The sequence below is a fragment of the Rattus norvegicus genome, chromosome 14 (genome assembly GCF_021556685.1).
Source record: "Rattus norvegicus strain SHRSP/BbbUtx chromosome 14, alternate assembly SHRSP_T2T, whole genome shotgun sequence".
Classification (NCBI taxonomy): Eukaryota; Metazoa; Chordata; class Mammalia; order Rodentia; family Muridae; genus Rattus; species Rattus norvegicus.
In genome coordinates this window covers 102,816,874-102,837,846 of record NC_141547.1, presented here as the reverse complement: position 1 = coordinate 102,837,846, position 20,973 = coordinate 102,816,874, and the positions used below count along the sequence as shown (strand labels likewise).

Here is a 20,973-nt window from a genome sequence, read left to right as displayed (position 1 = left end):
GAGATCATGCCGACACATCTATCCATCCCCATACCCCCTTGCCCTCAGCTACAGCCAGACTTGATAGGTATCAAAGCTACAGCCTCATCTAAGACTCAAAGGGCACAGAACCATTTTCTCCATCAATTCTTAGAGCTGGGACCCCGGGGACTTCCTCAGACAGAGTTCAGAGAGAATCAGGGGACATGAGATAACTGAGAGGAGACATCAGCTGGCAGGGTCATATAGAGCATCTAAGCTCTTCCACACCGCCATTGTCCCACCTCTCTCAGAAGCCAGGGCTGTCTTTGTGTGTAGAGCTGCAACTTCAGTCCTGCTAGGCTGTGGGCTATGCCCAGATTCTACAGGAACACTCCAAGGGGGACACTGAGAGTTCACTCTCATTTCAAGCTGAGAAGAAAAGCTTCAGAAACAGTTTCACACCGTGTGCCATAGAGCCAGCCCTTCAGTTGTCAATGTGAATCAAAGAATCATTAGACAGTTCAAAGCTCAAGGAGCCCCATCAAGAACATCCTGGCCGTTTCAAGTAAGACTCAAGGTCATTCCCAACTACCTGGTCCCAGTGTTCCAAGAGACTATGCACCCCAGCAGCCAATGAGGATGATTCTTGGGAGATCTTCACTGGATTCTTCATCCTAGGCCAGTGTATGTTAATCATATATGGGGAACAAAGGATTTACTATTAAGGCTTTAAGATGGAAAAAATGATTTCAACCTATTTGTTCAACTCACATTCTCATTCACTTTATTCTCTCTTATCTTGAGCCATAAGGAAAGAAAGGAAATACAGAGCACCTTTATGAATTATCTAGTCTGAACACTTACCTGTGCTCCAGACTGCCAGGGCATAAAGCCACATGATAATGACAGATTGTTAGAAAGCTGCACCCCATTCTGCTGCAAAATTCTTGGACTGTGGTTCTCGAATTTCACATAGATACTTGGGATTGCTTTTTGCACAGAGAAGCTGTCTACTATAGGTGTTACAAAGAAGAAAACAAGAAAGTGGGAGTCAGCCATTGGCCAGAGTCGCATAGGCTAAAACCAGTTGAAAAAAAAATGAACAACTGTCATATGTCAGTACCATCACATGTGGGACAGCAGAGCAATTTTACTGTCTTTAGACAGCACTTTCCCATCTTTTCTGTCCAGACCCTGCTCTAAATCCCCACTGCAAAGTAACCGAAATGTACTTGCATCTGATAGAAGCCACAGACCCGGAAGGGCCGGTTCGGTCCTCAGAGATGAAGTGCTGCGAGCTCTGACTGCCCTTTGCTGCCTTTGATAACGAACATCTTGACTGACTAAGGAGTCTGCATCCAAAGGATGAGGATGGGGCCAGTAGCATTGTGACCTACCAACCCCTGAGTACTCACAGGCAACAGAGGGAATCACTCCAACCTAGACACCTCCCCATCCAAAGTGACAAAGGTTAGAAGCACTGCAGTGGGGAGCCCAGAGAGCAGGAACAGTGACAGCTCTCAAGCATGGACATTGGGAGCAACTACAGTGTGAATAATCTTAGTGGTTTGGAAGCTGAGGCAGGAGAATAACAAGTTCAAGGACAACTTTGTTCTGTCTCAAAAACATGAATGAAATTAAAGAGAGGAGAATAAAAGAACAAAGTCAGTGAGGAGGCCAGTGCCAGCCAGATCCACTGCATGGTGTTCTGGATCAGAGTTCTAAGAAAGACAGTGCTGGAGACTGCCTTGAGTTGTGTGGTGTTGGCATTTTGTAGTTTTCTGGCCAATGTGAACAAATCATTGCTCTTATGGGGAGAGTGCAGAGTTCCTCAGTCACAGACACAGGAATCCCCAGAGTCATAATAACATTGTATCTGGAGAAGCAGAGATAGGGTAGAGATTGTGTCAACAACTTCTCAGTGATGGACAGAAAGCTTATGTGTCACCTCTCTCCTCAGGGTCCTTGGGAGACCTGGCATAAAGTGAAATGGGGACCAGAAGCTGGCCTTTCAGAAAAGCTTGGCCTCTGACAGATGGGATACCACTCTGACCAGACTCATGGCTTCCAGGGTTTCAGAGAAACTGGATGAGCTCCAGTCATGTGAGGTGTCTAAGGCAGCCCACCCCTTCTTTCAACTTCTCTTTGTCCTCAGACTCCCAATTCTTCTTTCTCTTGGTTTTGGTTTGATCTGTTCTTGAGCTCTTATAGCTTTCCTCTGAAGGCAAAGGACATTTTCTCCTAGCAGAAGACATATTTGAAAATGAGTAATTTCCAAGACAAGCTTCAACTCTCCATTTGGTTTTCTGTGCTTCTTGCTTGCTTGGTTGGTATAATAAATAGAAAGGACATTGAGCTGCTTGGAGGAGAATCTCCCATTACTGCGTCTTCACCTCTGGGGATAAAACACTCCACCAAAGAGTAAAGCCACTGCTCTTTGTTTCTGTGGTCCCACAGCCACCACCAACTCCAACCCCTGGTTCTATAGGGAGGCAAAGCAGGGCACACAAAATGTACCAGAAACTTCTGTCTCCTTACTGCTCCCCTCCACAGCCCTAGCTTTTCCTGCAGTTAAGGCTTTACTCCTGGAGCAGCAAGGAGCTCAGAGAACCTCTTGATTGATGCTGTCAGCGAGATGAAGAGCTCCAGTGTCAGGAACTGTCTTTTCTTCATTAAGTTTGAAAACATGCCCAGGGGCTAGTCTGTGATCTGCTCATCAATAAGTGGAAGTCTACTGATAGACTCAAATTCATGCCAAGCGTTAGCACAGAAAGGACAGATACCTTGTCAGTTTCCTTCCCAAATAAGAATTCCCAAACACTCCTGTTGTCATTCACTGCAGTCTGAGATCTGTGGGGTGAGGGGAAGGCAAGGAGACCCAAGCAGTGGGATATGGCTCTTTTTTTGGGAGGCTCAACACCAGGAGCACAGGGCTCAGTGTGCAGGGGAGAACCCTGCCAGGGAAACACTGAGTTACTGCCAACATTCACTCTCCAGGATCATCAGGGAGCTGCCCAGAAATGGCCAGTACTCAGAGCCCATCACCAATGACTCATTCATGAAGGCTCTCTTCACAGAGCCTCCATGGATTTGCAGAGGACAAAGGAGGATGGGGACTGGACTTACCAAGATTTCTAAATGCCATTGCAGAAGAGCTAATGAACAAGACAAACATTGCTGCTAAGCTAACATCCAATAGAAGGAAGAGAGCAGAGGGATAGAAAGAAAACAACTGCTTAGAAAACTTAAGCAAGAAGCCATTTAACCTGCCTTAAAAAATAAAATTTAAAAATTCCACCCTGTGCCATAGTGAAAAGAAAGCAAAAATATTATTTTTTTTTAAAAAAGAGCAAACACCAAAATTGCCAGTAAGCCAACAAGCATTAGCTTGAGAGCTCTGACCTGCAGGTTTCAACAATTAGCTTTGAAAGTGATTGCTCGCCAATCCGCCTTGATTTCCTTACATAGGATGGGGTAATGTCAATATTGGCAGGCAGCTCTTGAAAGCCCAACTGTGCAGTGGTAATGTCTATACTGGGGCACAGAGCTAGGACAGGGGTTCGGAGTCCTTGCTCGTGTCGATTCATGGTCACTTTTTTCTTTCCCCTTTCATTTCCGAGCTGTACACTTTTTATTGGCAAGTGGCACTACTTACCACTGAACTAGAGACATCACCACTGCAGCTTCATCTGGACATTCACAGGGAAGCCCCAAAGGCGTGTTGAATGTGCTTCTCCTGCTCATCCGCACTCTTTTCACTGAGCATTTTGGCCTTCATTCATTCTTGAGTTACTATTATCCGATGACCCGCAGTGACCCCATGATCTCTGCACTTGTTACAGAAACAGAGTCAAAAGAGAAGCTAATGGCCAAAAAGATACCCACAAACAAACAAAAAAAATTATTCTATGCCACAGAGATCCTGCCTAGACCAGAGGCAGAGACACCCTCCTTGCAGAAAAAAATTTGAGAGGCATCTGAAAAGAAAAGAATTCCTCAGGTGAAAATTCATGAGGCTAGAGATGAGAGTTACCAGAAGGAAGAAGAACCATGCTAAAAGGCGCCCAGAGAGCAAAGAGTACTGTTATTAGAGGAAAAGTCATGGGTCATGTCACTGCAGATCTCACCATCAGTAATGGTAGTCAAGCTTCCCACAGTTCTCTCAACGTTCCCAACAACTCTAGAAGGTGTATAATACGATTGTTCTTCCTATCAGATAAAATATGGAAAAAGACAATTCCTCAAGGGCAAGCTGCCAAAGAGTAGGACTGAATAGCAGCTGACTCCAGAGACCATGCCCTACTGTCACGGCAGAGAGCAGAAGCATGCCTGAAAAGGATATGGGAAATGGGAACAATGGTGACTATGGGGAAGAGGCCCGGGGCACTGCCTAAGCACCAGTCCAAAGCTAGGTTGGATCTTGGCAGGGATGACAGATGATTAGATTAGTAAAAGTGACTCTATAGCCATGTCAAAGAATTATGACACACACACACACACACACACACACACACACACACTCACACACATACAGAGACAGACGGACAGAGAGAAAGAGTGAGACAGAGACAGAGAGACAGATAGAGAGACATGTTCACGTGTAAAATAAATATATAAATAAATGTAAAAAGTGAAAACAGTGCAAACACTTTTTAAAGTACAAAGATTAATCCGAATGTCGCTTCTAGCCAATATGGAGTGAGAAGAATTGGATTCCCTGTCTGCAGCCTAAAACAATTTAAAAACAAACAACAAATATCAAATTAAAATTGTATTTTAGGGGGCTGGAGAGATGGCCCAGCAGTTAAGAGCACTGACTGCTCTTCCAGAGGTCCCGAGTTCAATTCCCAGCGACCACTTGGTGGCTCACAACCATCTGTAATGGGATCTAATGCTTTCTTCTGGTGTACCTGAAGACAGCAACAGTGTACTCACTCATATGCATAAAATAAGTAAATAAATCTTTTAAAAAAGACTTGGCAAAAGCCAAGGTTCTCTGGGAAATAAACACTGGATCTTTATGCCCCCCCCACGCCCCATTCACAGCATTTCCCAAAATTACCACTAGCAGAAGGTTCCAAATCACTGTGCAAAGAAAGGAATCTACATGGGGTCCAATGCTTTTCCAAGACACTGGTTTTCTTATCAATACTGAAAGAATCCAGGGAAGATAATGTGGGAGGAGTGCTATAGAGACAGAACTGAGTGGTGGCTAAGGAAGGTCCATTCAGGAGTTAGGCAGAACAGTGACCTGCTGAAGGGAATAGGGAACTAAGCAATTCTAGTGGGGGTGAGGGGTGGGGCAGTGGGGGTGGAAATAGCAAAAAGGCATAGGGCCACTCTGTCAGCCAGGTTCAAGAACAAAAATTGTGCAAGTTGAGGTTTTGCTTTTGTGGTGGGAAAAAATTCTAAACTGTTCTGATCTGGCCTGATAAATACAAGCAAGATCTGAAAGTCTCAAACTACTTCCAAATAATTTTACAATATTTTAGAATAAAGCTCAAAATATTTACAAGAACACTAAAATGCCATATGAGTGAGAACCAGTGACCCACCTGCCAGCTGAACTGCCCCAAACCCAAGAGTCCGTACCAAAGACCTAGTCCACACCCACTCCCATCCCATTTCACTGCAACGCTCTCCCATGATGTCTCCTTGGGTCGAACATAGGTAGAGTTCTGCTGCCTAGGTTTAGGCCACACCAGTCAGAAGAAGTAGTGCCATTTGAAGAAGAGTTGTAGACCAAACAAGTTAGAAAAAAAAAAAAAAGGTAGGTAAGTTCAGCTTGAACATTGTGAAGAGAGACTGAACTGGAGACTTGAGGGTAGAGAGAACTAGCCTGCTATGAGGGTCCAGTCTCACCACTCAGGGCCATGGTGAGGTCCAAGCAAAAGTGCCATTGAGGACCAAGTCCATGGCTACTCACTGGCATGGATCAGTTGATGTTGGTGGATCATATTACCTCTAGAGAACATGAATATGTTCCTGGTTGGTGCAGCATTGGGGACCTCATGGATGTCCAGGGGCTGTGCATAACTGGTCCCACCCCTTACTGGATGTGGTACTCTGGAAAACTGTCTTCATCTTTGACCAGTTGCAGCACTCAGGAGAGCAGGCTGTGCCTCGCCCAGAAAGCACAGTAGAGCTGGCTTTGGAGACATGAGTGCTCGGGAGCTATCCCTGAGGGCATGAGAGGAGAAGAGCTGACCCTGCCTCCTGCCAATGGTGGCATCATGTGGCCTAGCCAAGGCAGCACCGGAGAGCTCACCCTGGTGGTGTGGATAAAGGAGAGCTGGTAGGCTGTCCAGCTTAGCTATCACCCAGGTCCAACTACAGGGCCCTGAATTGGCCCACCCAAAATCTACATCATCTCTGAGCAATTAGGACATGTAAAAGGCCAGGCCAGCTGATCCAAAGCTGAAGGATCTCTATGACACAGGGCAACAACAGCATAATTGGGATTCTGATGAGGATCCAATATTGATACTATCACAGAAGCCAGAGATTATGAATCGAAGCAATGGTGAAATGTAATGAACATTTGCAAGTGAAGATGTGTGGACAAGAGGTATGCATTGTGAGATGCACTGTGACATACTACAGCTTTCCTGATGAGATGCTTTCTATGTTTTGGGGTTTTGTTACTGTTTGTGTGTGTTGTATTGGGGGAAAGACCGCAGATCAAAGAGTCGATATAAGAGGGCAAGGAGAGGGGTTGGGGATTTAGCTCAGTGGTAGAGCGCTTGCCTAGGAAGCGCAAGGCCCTGGGTTCGGTCCCCAGCTCCGAAAAAAAAGAACCCAAAAAAAAAAAAAAAAAAAAAAAAAGAGGGCAAGGAGATGCACAGAATTGGAGTACATGATGTGAAGTTCACAAAGAATCTAAAAGTTTTTTAAAAATCAAGAAAAAGACAAACAAAAAATTAGAAGAAATTAATAAATTCCTTAAAGAATGTGAAGAAAGCCAACAAGCAAACAGGTGAAGGAAACTGTTCAAGACCTGAAAATGGAAATAGAAACAATAATGGAAATGCAAACTGGAGATTCTGGATAGCCCAGCAGCCATGAGGTAAGCCCTATCCCTCTGTGCTCCATCTTCTGGTCTACACCTCTACCTGCAATCCCAGGTCTGCACTCCACTCCCCAGGACACAGCTCATCCTGCCCCTAGGAGGCCTGCTATAACCAGAACAACCAGCTCTGCCTGCTTTCCTGGAGGTCTGCTGCCACCCAAGAAAATGAGAAGCCTGCTGCCATTAGGCAGCTATACTTGCAGTTCCAGAGTCAAGCTACCACCAGGGACTACCAGGCCAGCCAACACCAGAGACAACCAGATGACTAAAGGCAAGCACAAGAAGAGAATTAACAAAAGCCAGGGCAATAGGGCACCATCAGAACCCAGCTCTCCTATTACATCAACCCCTGGATAGCCCAACACACCAAAGAGCAAAACAATGACTTTAAGTGAACTTTTATGATGATGATAGAGGCATTTAAAGGAGAAATAAACAAATCCCCTAAAGAAATACAGGAAAATACAATCAAATGATTAAATAGAAGAAATGTAGAAAAATACAATCAAAGAGATGGAGTAAATGAATAGAACTATTCAAGACCTGAAAATGGAAATAAAGCAATAAAGAAAACATAAACAGAAGAAACACTAAAAATGGAACACTTAGGAAAGAGAACAGGAACTACAAACAAAAACATCACCAACAGAATATAAGAAATGGAAGAGAGAATTTCAGGTGTAGAAGATACCATGGAAGAACTTAATATATTGATCACACAAAATGACAAAAAGTTTCTAAAAAGTTTCTAAGACAAAGCATCCAGGAAATTTGGGACACTATGAAAATACCAAACCTAAGAATAATGTGAATAATAGAGGAGGAGGAGGAAGAGGAAGAGGAGGCAGGAGGAGGAGGAAGAGAAGGAGGAAGAGGAGGAGGAGGAGGAGGAGGAGGAGGAGGAGGAGGAGGAGGAGGAGGAAGAGATTCTCAGATTAAAGGCCAAGAAAGTATTTTTTAAAATATCGTAGAAGAAAATTTCCCTAACTTAAATGTTCAGGATGCTTACAGAACACCAAATAGATTGGACCAGAAAACAAAACCCTTCTTCCATATAATAATCAAATCATTGAATGTATTTAAGAAAGAATATTAAAAGCTGCAAGGAAAAATGTCAAGTAACAATGTTTAAAGGCTGATCTATCAGAATTACATCTGACTTCTCAACAGAAACTCTAAAAACCAGAAGAGCCTGGGCTCTTACAGACCCTAAGAGACTACAGATGCCAGCCCACATGACTACCCAGCAAAGCTTTCAGTTACCATAGATTAAGAAACAAAGATATTATTCCATGACAAGACCAAATGTAAACAATATCTTTCCACTAATATAGCCTTATAAAGGATGCTAGCAGGAAAACCCCAATACAAGGAAGGTAATTATACCAAAGAGAAAACAAGAGATTAATAATTTCACAGTAAAACCAAAGGAAGAGAAACACACACACACACACACACAGAGAGAGAGAGAGAGAGAGAGAGAGAGAGAGAGAGAGAGAGAGATTAACACCACCAACATCGAAATAATAGGAACTAACCATCATTATATTAATATTTCTCAACATCAAGGGAATCAATTCACCAATAAAAAGACACAGGCTAACAGAGTGGATGCATAAATAGGATCCATTATTCTCCTAAATACAAGAAAAACACCTCAACAACAAAGATAGACACTACCTCAGAGTAAAGGGCTAGAAAAAGATTTTCAAAGCAAACAGACCCAAGAAACAAACTAGAAAGCCACTCTTATATCTAATAAAATAGACTTTCAACCAAAACCAATCAAAAGAGAGAGGAAAGGACACTTAATATTCATCAAAGGAAAAATGCACCAAAAATGACATCTTAATTGTGAACATCTATACCCCAAATGCAAGGGCACACATGTTCATAAAAGAAACATTACTAAAGCTTAAATCACACATCAAACCCCACACATTAATAGTGGGAGACTTATTTAATCAACACTCACCAGTGGACAGGTCATCAATACAGAAACTAAACAGAAAAATAATGAAACTTACAGGGAATATGGCCTAACAGATATTTACAGAATATTTCACCTAAACATAAAATAATAAACTTTCTTCCCAGCACCTCATGGATCCTTCTCCAAAATTGACCATGTACCCAGTCACAAAGTAAGCCTCAATGGATACAAGAAGATTGAAGTAACCCCTTCCTTAATATGAGATTACCAAGGATTAAAACTGGATTTCAGCAACACAAACAACAGACAGCTAACAAATTCATGGAAACTAAACAGCTCTCACTCTATTCAATGACCACTGGGTCAAAGAAGAAACAAAGAAAGAAATCAAAGACTTTCTAGAATTCAGTGAAAATGAAGGCATGACATATCCAAATTTATGAGACACAATGAAAACAGTGCTAAGCAGAATGACCATAGCATTAAGTGCCCTCATAAAGAAATATAAGAGTTCTCATACTAATGATTTAAAAGTATTCATAAAAGCTCTAGAAAAGAAGGAGGAGGAGAAGGAAGAGGAGGAGGAGGAAGAGGAGGAGAAGGAGCAAGCAAGCACACCCAAATGGAGTAGATGGCAGAAAATAATCAAACTTAGGGCTCAAAAAATCAATTAGAAACAAAGAAGTCAATACAAAGAATCAACAAAACCAAGAGCTGATTCTTTGAGAAAATTAACAAAATATATAAAACCATAGCCAAACTGACTAAAAGACAGAGAGAAGGTATTCAAATTAACAAAATCAGAAGTGAAATGGGAGATATAACAACAGACACTGAAGAAATTCAAAGAATCATTAGGTTTTACTTCATAAACCTGTACTCCTTAATATTGGAAAATCTAAATGAAATGGATAATTTTCTAGATAGATACCACTTAGCAAAAGTTAAACCAAGATTAAGAAAACTATTTCAATATTCCTATAGCCCATAAAAAATAGAAGTGATCATTAAAAGTCTCCCCTTCCCCCTCAAAAAAAGCCGAAAGCCAGATGGTTTTAGCATATAATTCCATCAGATTTTCAAAGAAGAGCTAATACCAATATTCTTTAAACTATTTCACAAAATAGAAACAAAAAGAACATTGCCAAACTCATTTTATAAGGCCAAAGTCACCCTAATACCAAAATCACACAAATACTCAACAATGAAAGAGAATTTCAGACCAATGTCCCCTATAAACACTGATATCAAAATACTCAATAAAATCCTCACAAATTTAATCCAAGAACACTCAAAAGTATCGCCCACCATGAGCAAATAGACTTCATTCCAGGGATGAATGGGTAGTTCAATATATGAAAATCAATCAACATAATGTACCATAAAAACAAATTGAAAGAAAAAAACTTATGATCATCTCATTAGATGTTGAAAAAGCCTTTGACAAAATCCAACAACCCTTCCTGTTAAAAGTCTTGGAGAGTTCAGGGATACAAGGCACATACATAATCACAATAAATAATATACAGCAGGGCAATAGCCAGCAGCAAATTAAATGGAGAGAAACATAAAGCAATTTCACTAAAATCAGTAATAAGGCAAGGCTGTGCACTCTCGCCATATCTATTCAATATAGTACTTGAAGTCATAGCTTGAGCAATAATACAAGGAGATCATGCGATACAAATTGAAAAGGAAGAAGCCAGCATATCACTATTTGAAGATAATATAATACTATACATAAATGAAGCCAAAAACTGGCCAAAAAAGCCTACAGCTGAAAAATACTTTAATCAAAGTGGCTGGATACAAAATTCAACTCAAAAAAATCAGTAGCCTTCTTTATATAAATGATAAATGGACTGATAAGGAAATCAGGGAAACAACACACTTCACAATGGCCAAATATAATATAAAATATCTTGGGGTAATGCTCAACAAGTAAGTGAAAGACCTTATGACAAGAACTTCAAGTCTTTGAAGAAAATGTCAGATGACGGAAAGGTTTCCCATGCTCATGGATTGGTAGGATTAACATAGTGAAAATTGCCATCCTACCAAAAGTAATATACAGATTCAATGCAATTCCTATCAAAATTCTAACACAATTCTCTACAGACTTTGAAAGAATAGTTCTCAACTTCATGTGGAGAAACAAAAAACCTAGGATAGCTAAAACAATAATGAAAAATAAAAGAATTTCTGGAGGTATTACCATCCCTTATCTCAAGCTGTACTGTAGAGCAAGAGTAATAAAAACTGTACAGTACTTGTATAGAAACAGACAGGGAATTGAATTGAAGACCTAGAAATAAACACATACACTTAGGGACAGTTGATTTTCACCAAAGAAGCCCAAGCCATACAATGGGAGGGAGAGTATCTTCAACAAATGGTGTCAGATGTCTGCATGTAGAGGAATGCAAATATATCTATATGTATTACCCTGCACATAAGTCCAAGTGGGTCAAAGAACTCAACATAAAACCAGATACACTGAATCTAATAGAAGAGAATGTGGGAAATAGCCTTGAACTCATTGGTACAGGAGCCAACTTCTTGAACAGAATACCAGTGACTGAGGCACTATGATTAACAATTAATAAATGGGACCTCATAAAACTAAAAAGCTTCCTTAAGGCAAAGACACTATCAATAGAACTAAATGGCAGCCTATAGATTGGTAAAAAATCTTCAACAATCCTGCGTCTAGCAGATGGTCAATATCCAAAATATATAAAGAACTCAATAAATTAGACACCAACAAAGCAAATAATTCAAATTTTTAAAATGGAGTACAGAGCTAAACAGAATTCCCAACAGCAATCTCGAATGGCAGAGAAGCCTTTAAAGAAATGTTCAATGTCCTTAGTCATCAAGTAAATGCAAACCAAAATGACCCTGAGATTCCACCTTATACCCATCATAATGGCTAAGATCAAAATGTCAAGTTGACATCACATGCTGACAAGAATATTCAGCAAAGGGAACATTTCTCCATTGATGGTTTGAGTGCAAATTTGTACAGCCATTATGGAAACCAATCTGGCAATTTCTCAGAAAATTGAGAATAGTTCTTCCTGAAGATCCAGCTATGTCAATCCTGGACATATACTCAAAATATTCTCTACCATACCTCAAGGACACTTGCTCTACTATGTTCATAGCAGTTTTATTTGTAATAGCTAGAAACTGGAAACAACCTAGATGCCCTTCAACCAAAGAATGGATACAGAAAATGTGGCTCATTTATACAGTGGAATGCTATTCAGCTATTAAAAACAAGCACATCATGAAATTTCTAGGCAAATGTATGGAACTAGAAAATATCATCCTCAGTGAGGTGACCCAAACACAAAAGATACCCATGGTATGTACTCACTTATAAGTAGATACTAGCCAAAAGTACAAGATACCCAGGCTATATTCCATAGACTCAAAGAGGCTAAACAATAAGGAAAGCCCAAGCAAGGATGCTTGAATTTCACTTGGAAGAGGAGACAAAATAGTCATAGGAGGCAGATGGAGAAAGGGAACTGTGTGGGAGAAGGAGAGGTGGGATTCAGTATCAACTATGGAAAAAGACAGTAGAAAGGACCAGTGGGCTAGGAAAATGAATGGAAATTGAAGAATGGTGGGAGGTATACAGGGGAACACATTAAGAATGTGCCAGAGTCCTGGGATAGGGGAAGCTCCCAGGAGTCTATGGGGTGGCATTTAGATGAGACTCCTATCAGTGAGGATATGGAACCTGAAATGGCTACCTCATATAGCCAGGCAAGACCCCCAATGGAAGTATAAGGACACCAACCCACCCGCAAAACTTTTGACCCAAAATTTATCCTTTATACAAGAAATTCAGAGACAAAGATGGAGTATAGACTGAGAGAATGATCACCCAATAACCAGTCCAACTTCAGAGCCATCCCAAGGGTAAGCACCAATCCCGAACACCATTAATGATACTCTGATCCACTTGCAGAAGTCTAGCATAACTGTCCTCTGAGAGACTTCACCCAGCAGCTGACTGAAATGGATCAGAGACCCATAGTCAAACATTGAACAGAACTCAGAAAATATTATGGAAGAGTTGGGAGAAGGATTGAAGACCCTGGAGGAGATAGGAACTCCACAGGAATACAAACAGAGCCAACTAACCTAGACCTTTGGGGCTCAGAGTTTGAAGTATCAACCAATGAGCATACATGGGCTGGACCTAGGCCCTCCACACATATCTAGCAGATGTGCAGCTCAGTCTTCCTGTGGGTCCCCAACAACTGGATCGTGGGCTGTCCCTAAAGTTGTTGCCTGCCTGTGGATCCCATTTCCCTAACTGGCCTACCTTGTTCATCCTCAATGGGAGAGGATGCACCTAGCCTTGCAGAGACTTGATGTGCCATGGGGTGCCTCCACCCTCTCAGAGGATAAGGGGAGGGGTGGACTGTGTGAGGGGTTTGGCAGACAGCAATCAGGATTTAAAGTGAACAGATGAGTAAATTAATGGGGAAAAAAGGAAAACACAAACTGTTGGAAATTGAAATGGAAGGTATAGGTACAGGAACAGGAACAACAGACACAAGCATCACTAACAGGATACAAGAATTGGAAGAAGGAATCTCTCAGGCTTAGAAGATACTACAGAAGAAATAAATTTATCAGTCAAAGAAAATGTTACGTCTAAAAAAATCCCTACCAAAAACATCCAGGAAATATGGGACACTACGAAAAGGCCAAACTTAAGAATACCAGGAATAGAAGAAGAATCCCAGCTCAAAACTCAGAAAATATATTTAACAAAACCATAGAAGAAATTTTCCTAACCCAAAAAAGACATGACTATAAAGGTATACAAAACATGCAGAATACCAAATAGATTGGACCAGAAAAGAAATTCCAAATCCCACATAATAATCAAAACACTAAACATACAGAACAAAGAAAGAGTATTAAAAGCTTCAAGGGGAAAAGTCCAACTATAAAAAGTCAGACCTATTAGAATTATGTCTGACTTCTCAGTGGAGACGCTAAAAGCCAGGAGGGCCCAGGAAGATGTCTTGGAGGCTCTAACATACAACAGATGCCAGCCCAGACTACTATACCCAGCAAAACATTAATCACCATAGATAGAGAAAAAAAGATATTTCATGATGGTGTCAAATTTCAACTATATCTATCCACTAATCCAGTTATGCAGAATGTACTGGAAGGAAAACTCCAATACAAGGTGGTTAACTATACCCACAAAAACACAGGCAATAAATAATCCCACACCAGCAAAATCCAAAGAAATAATCTCCTCTCTCTCTCTCTCTCTCTCTCTCTCTCTCTCTCTCTCTCTGTCTCTGTCTCTCTCTCTCTCTCTCCCACCACCAACAAGATGATAACAGGAATTAACAATTAATTATTGGTCACCGATATATATATATATCTCTATATCAATAAACTCAATTACCCAATAAAAGGATACAGGCTAACAGAATGAATATGAAAAGAGAATCCATCCTTTTACTGTATACAAGAAACACACCTCAACATCAAAAACAAACATTACCTCAGAGTAGAGCATTGAAAAAGATTTTTCAAACAAATGGACCCAAGAAGCAAGCTGGTGTACCCATTATCTAACAAAATATACTTCCAACCAAAATTAATCAAAAATGGACATTTTATTCTCATCAAAGGAAAAATCCAGGAAAATGACATTTCAATTCTTAATATATCTATACCCCAAATGCAAGGGCACATATTTGTTAAAGAAACATTACTAAAGCATAAATCACACATCAAACCTCACACATTAATAATGGGGCACTTCAGTACTCCATTCTCACCAATAGACAGATCACGCAGACATAAATTCAGCAGAGAAATGTTGTCACTAACAGATGTTACCAACCAAATGAACCTAACAGATACCTACAGAATATTTCACCAAAACACACATAAAAATATCTTTTTCTACACATCTCATAAAAAATCTCTAATATTGACCACAAACTTTGTCACAAAACAAGTCTCAACAGATACAAGAAAATTAAAATAACCCCTTATATCCTACTAAACCACCATGGATTAAAGCTAGATTTCAACAGGAAACCTACAAACTCACAGAAATTGAGCAGCTCTATACTGACTGACTACTGGTTCAAGAAGAATATTAAAGACTTCCTATAATTCAGTGGAAATAAATGTACAACATGTCCAAACTTATGGAACACAATAAAAGGTATACCAAGTTAAAAGTTCTTGTGCCTTCATAGAGAAATTAGAGAGATTTCGTTTTAGTGATATAAGAGCAAACCTGAAAGCTCTAGAAAAAAAAAACAGCAAACACACAAGAGAAGTAGATGACAGGAAATAATCAAACTGGGAGTCAAAACCAGTAAAGCAGAAACCAAGAACAATACAAAGAATCAATGAAACAAAGAGTTGGTTTATTGAGGAAATCAACAAGATAGACAAACACTTATCCAAACTAACTAAAAGATACAAAGACAATATCCAAATTAACAAAATTAGTAAAGAAAGGGGCATAACAACAGACACTGAAGAAATCTAAGGAATCATATACTCCACAAAATTGGAAAATTTAAAAGAAGTGAATCATTTTCTAGATAGCTATCACTTGCCAAAGTTAAATCAAGATCAGAAAAACAGTTTAAATGGCTCAAAGTCACTAAGGAAATAGAAGCAGTCATTAAAAATCAAGAAAAAAAAGCCAGGACCAGATGGTTTTGGTGTAGATTTCTACCAACTTTCAAAGAAGAGTTAGTACCAATACTCATTATATTATTCCACAAAATACAAACAGAAGAAACAACATCAAATTTATGTTATAAGACCACAGTCACCCTGATACCCAAACCACATAAAGATTTAACAACGAGAATTACAAACCAATTTCCCTCATGAACATTGGTGAAAAACAAACAAAACAACCAACAAAAAAGAAAAACAAGCAACCTCAATAAAATTCTTGCAATCCAAATCCAAGAACACATCAAAAAGATCATCTACTATGATCAAGTAGGCTTCATTCCAGAGATACAGAGGTGTTTCAATACATAAAAATCTGTTGATGTAAACCATCACATAAACAAACTGAATGAAGAAAACAGCACGATCATCTCATTAGATGCTGAAAAAGCCTCTGACAAAATCAAACAGCCTTTTATGATATAAATCTTAGAGTGATCATAGATAAAGGGGACATAGTTCACAATTTATAGCAAGCCTATAGCCAATATCAAGTTAAATGAAGAGAAAAATAAGCAATTCCGCTACAACCTACTTTCTCCATATCTATTTGATATAATATTTGAATATCAAAGACTCATAGTAATTGGGGACACATAGCCTGAACTGGCTATCTTCTGTAACCAAGTAGAGAGATTGTGACATCAACACATCCTAAAAACTTTCAACCTACAGCTTACCTTGCCTGCAGAGTATTCTGGGATCAGAACATAGCATAAACATCATTAGAGAGACCTAGAGACTTAATCCAGAAACCGATGGGGACAGATGTACACTACTACAGCCAAAGGTTAGACGGAGCTTGGGAGGTCCTGCAGAGGAAGGAGAGAAAGGATCAGAGGAACCAGAGGCGTCAAGGACACTAGGAGAACACAGTCCACAGAATCAAGTGACCAGGACTCTTAGAGGCTGGCAGAGATCAGGGAACTTGGAGGGGTCTGACTGAGGTCCTCTACTTGTATGTTAGGGCTTATTAGCTTGGTGTTCTTGTAGGATTCCTAACAGTGAGGAAGGGGGATGTCTCTAATTCTTTTGTCTACTTCTCGTACCCTTTTCTTCCTACTGAGTTGACTTGTCCAGCCTTGATATGATGGTATATGCCTGGTATATTGTAACTTGTTATGCCATGTTTGGTTGATGTTCCTAGAAGGTCTGCTCTTTTCTGAGGGAAGGTGGATGTGGTGTGGATCTTAGAGGAGAAAGGAGATTTGGGGTGTGGAGAGACAGAGAGGAGTGGAGAAAAGGGAAATTGCAATTGGTATGTAATATGTGGGAGAAGAATAAAAAAAGGAAGAGTAAAAATCTAATACCTAACAAGATGAAATTCATAATCTCTATTAGCCATTTAAAATTATCAAGCCTACGAAAAAGAAAAATATTATCATAATTTAAAAAATTAAGAAACTCAGTCTCATGATAGAATTAGTAGTCAAAAATACTAAAAATAATTAAAATGATGTTTGTTAACAGGTAAAAAGATTCCTCATTCTGGATTCTGGCAAAACAATATTTTACACACAGAGACACAGACACAGACACAGACACAGACACAGACAGACAGACAGACAGACAGACAGACAGACAGACAGACACACACACACACACACACAGCACCAGAGAAGATTGGTATGGCTCCCATACAAGGATGGCAGGAAAACTTGTGAAACACTCCATATTTTCAGAGAGGTGTGGAAGTCTGCATTGCAACACCTGGAAGACTGATGGACATTTGAAAGTGTGGGGCAACCAACCTGAGAACAACCTGCCTTGACCTTGGTGAGGCTGATAGAATGCTTGACATGGGCTTTGAACCCCAAATAAGGAAAATAATGGATCAAATAAGACCTGATATGCAAACACTAGTGTGGAGTGCAACCTGGCCAAAATAAGTAAGACAGTTTCCTGAAGATTTTGTGACAGATTATATTCATATCAATATTGGTGCACTAGAACTGATCACAAGACATAACGAAGATTGTGGATATACATCATGATGTAGAAAAGGGTAAAAAAAATATTCATCTAATGATCATGCATGAGGAGAGTAAAATCATTGTGGTTTTATTTTTTTCTTCCAATCAAAAGAAAATATGATGAACTTAGCAGAAAGTTGAGGAGAGATGGGTGGCCTGCCATGGGCATCTATAGTGACAAGAGTCAACAGGAGCACGGCTGGGTTCTAAACAAATTCAAACATGAAAAAGCTCCTATTCTGAATGCAATCCATGTGGCCTCCAAAGGGAAAGATGTGGAGGATGTGAAATTCATCATCAATTAAGACTAGTCTACTTCCTCAAGGGATTATACTCATCATAATGGAGACATGGTCACACTACCAAGCCAGGCACAACACATACTTTCTTTACACCTAATAACATAAAGCCAGTTGGCCACTGTCTCATGGCGTCTACTGCTGTGAAAAGACACCATGACCACACCAACTCTAATGAAAGAAAACCTTTAATTGGGGCTGTCTTACAGGGTCAGAGATTTAGCCATGGCAAGAAGCAAAACAGCATGCAGTTAGACATGGTGTTAGAGAAGGAGCTGAAACTCCACATCTTTTTTATTAGATATTTCCTTTATTTACATTTCAAATGCTATCCCCTTTCCTAGTTTCCTCTCTGGAAACCCCCTTTCCCATCCTTCCACTGCCTGCTTCTATGACGGTGCTCCCCCACTTATCCACCCACTCCTGTCTCCCTGCCCTGGCATTACCCTACACTGGGACATCCAGCCTTCACAGGACCAAGGACCTCTCCTCCTTTTGATGTCCTACAGGGCCATCCTCTGCTACATATGCAGCTGGAGCCATGGGTCCCTCCATGTGTATGTACTCTTGGGATGGCGGTTCAGTCCCTGGGATCTCTGGGGGGGTCTGGTTGGTTGATATTGCCATTCTTCCTATGGTGTGACAAACCCCTTCAGCTCCTTCAGTCCTTTCCCTAACTCCTTCATTGGGGACCAAGTGCTTAGTACAGTGGTTGGCTGCAAGCATCCGCTGTTTATTTGTTGGCCTCTGGCAGAGTCTCTCAGGAGAGAGTTATATCAGGCTTCTGTCAGCAAGCACTTATTGGCATCTGCCATAGTGTCTCAGTTTGGTGTCAATGCTACAACTGATAGAGGGCTAAAATCCAATATATACAAAGAACTCAAGAAGTTAGACACCAGAAAACCAAATAACCCTATTAAAAATGGGGTGAGGAGCTAAACAAAGAATTCTCAACTAAGAAATATCGAATGCCTGAGAAGCACCTAAAGAAATGTTCAACAACCTTAGTCAAAAGGGAAATGCAAATCAAAACAACCCTGATATTCTACCTCGCACCAGTCAGAATGTCTAAGATCAAAGACACAAGTGACAACAGATGCCGGTGAGATTGTGGAGAAAGAGGAACACTTCTCCACTTCTCTTGGTGGGACTGCAAGCTGGTACAATCACTCTGGAAATCAATCTGGTTGTTCCTCAGAAAATTGAACATAGTACTACCTGATTACCCAGCTATACCACTCCTGGGCATATTCCCAGAAGATGCTACTACACATGTTCCACTATGTTCATAGCAGCCTTATTTATAATAGCCAGAAGCTGGAAACAAGCCAGATGTCCCTCACAGAAAAATGGATACAGAAAATGTACATTTACACAATGGAGTACTACTCAGCTATTAAAAACAATGACTTCATGAAATTCTTAGGCAAATGGATGGAACCAGAAAATATCTTCCTGAGTGAGGTAGCCTAATCACAAAAGAACACATATGATATGCACTCACGGGTAAGTGGATATTATCCCAAAAGCTTGAGATACCCAAGATACAATTCACAGACCACATGAAGCTCAAGAAGGAAGACCAAAAAGTGGATGCTTCAGTCCTTCCTAGAAGGGGGAACAAAATACTCAAGGGAGGAAATACAGAGACAAAGTATAGAGCAGAGATTGAAGGAAAGGCTATCCAGAGACTTCCACACTTGGGAATCCATCCCATATACAGATAATTCTACATCTTGATCTGCAGGCAGCTTAAGGAGACTAAGACACACTGGCTTGACATGAGTTTGCAAGAATTCAAGGCCTGCCTCCATAGTGGCACACTTCCTCCAACAAGGGCACATCTAATAGTGTCACTGCCACTGGGCCAAGCATTCACACACATGAGTCTATGGGGGCCATTCCTACTCAAACCACCACAGGGACTGACCTTATATCTCCATGCTTCAGGAAGTTGATTAAACAATTAATCCCAAGCTGCTTCAGTTGGTTGAATGGGGTCAGGTCATTCCAGAGGTAGACAAGGCATGCTCATCTTTACAGATACTCATCTTTAGAGACAGAGAAAACTCTGAAGGAGAGTATTTTAGTCTTCTTCAGAGAGATGTGTGGCTAAAACTCAGAACGGTGTTTATAGTGATGTAAATTACACCAGCGGGAGCATTGGATGTAATTTTCTATCTGCTGCTATTCAGACCAGTTTTAGGACTGGCAATCCAACAGGCACTTACCAAAAGTTATGATAGCATTCAGCAATATGGAAGCAATGTTGCAAATGTGCACGAAGATATGCACCAACAGCCATAGGCATATTATGCTGCTGCAGGTCCTGTGCATGATTGGGTGTCTAGTGCTGCAAGATATTCTCAATAAGATTTTTAGAAGTATATGAAAAGTCTCTTTTTCATAACTGCTGTTTCTATTATGTGTTATCAGATAAGATAGTTATTTAAGAAACACAGAAGATGTAGGCATGGCTGCACTGGAGCAGCAATTATGATGCACCTTTTTCATGTTTCGGTTGCATATTTCTCTACATTCCTAAAATGATTTTTAGGGTTTTTTTTTTGGTAATAGAAAATGCAAGGAGCATTTCCACAAAGTAACTGTACGGTGTTTTCAAATACAATAAATGAATGTTGTGTGTAGTCTTCCAATAAAAGAGATTTGAAGAAGGAAAAGAAAAGGAAGAGAGACTTAAAAGAGGATAAAAGAATATTTTGTCATGACACTTAAAAACTGAAAGATAATGTTTGTAGAATAACCCAAGTGAAACTTGTAAAGATAAAAACTGCAAGGTCCGAGGTAAAGAGTATTCTAGATCAGGTGAATAGCAGCTTGGACACTGCTGAAGAGAAAATTATCACATTGAAGACACATCACTAGAAATTTTTCAAATAGGAAAAAAAAATGGAGAAGCTACAAGGTGTGGGCCGATGAGAAGAGGCCAGCTGTTTGTATCTCTGAGACTCTAAAAGAGGT

The 20,973-nt window shown here is 40.3% G+C and overlaps 1 pseudogene; it reads left to right on the top strand.

Moving 5' to 3' along the window:
* The first annotated feature begins 1,187 nt into the window (after positions 1-1,187).
* Ddx5-ps2 (DEAD-box helicase 5, pseudogene 2) lies at positions 1,188-20,298 on the top strand (annotated as a pseudogene).
* Positions 20,299-20,973: the final 675 nt, after the last annotated feature.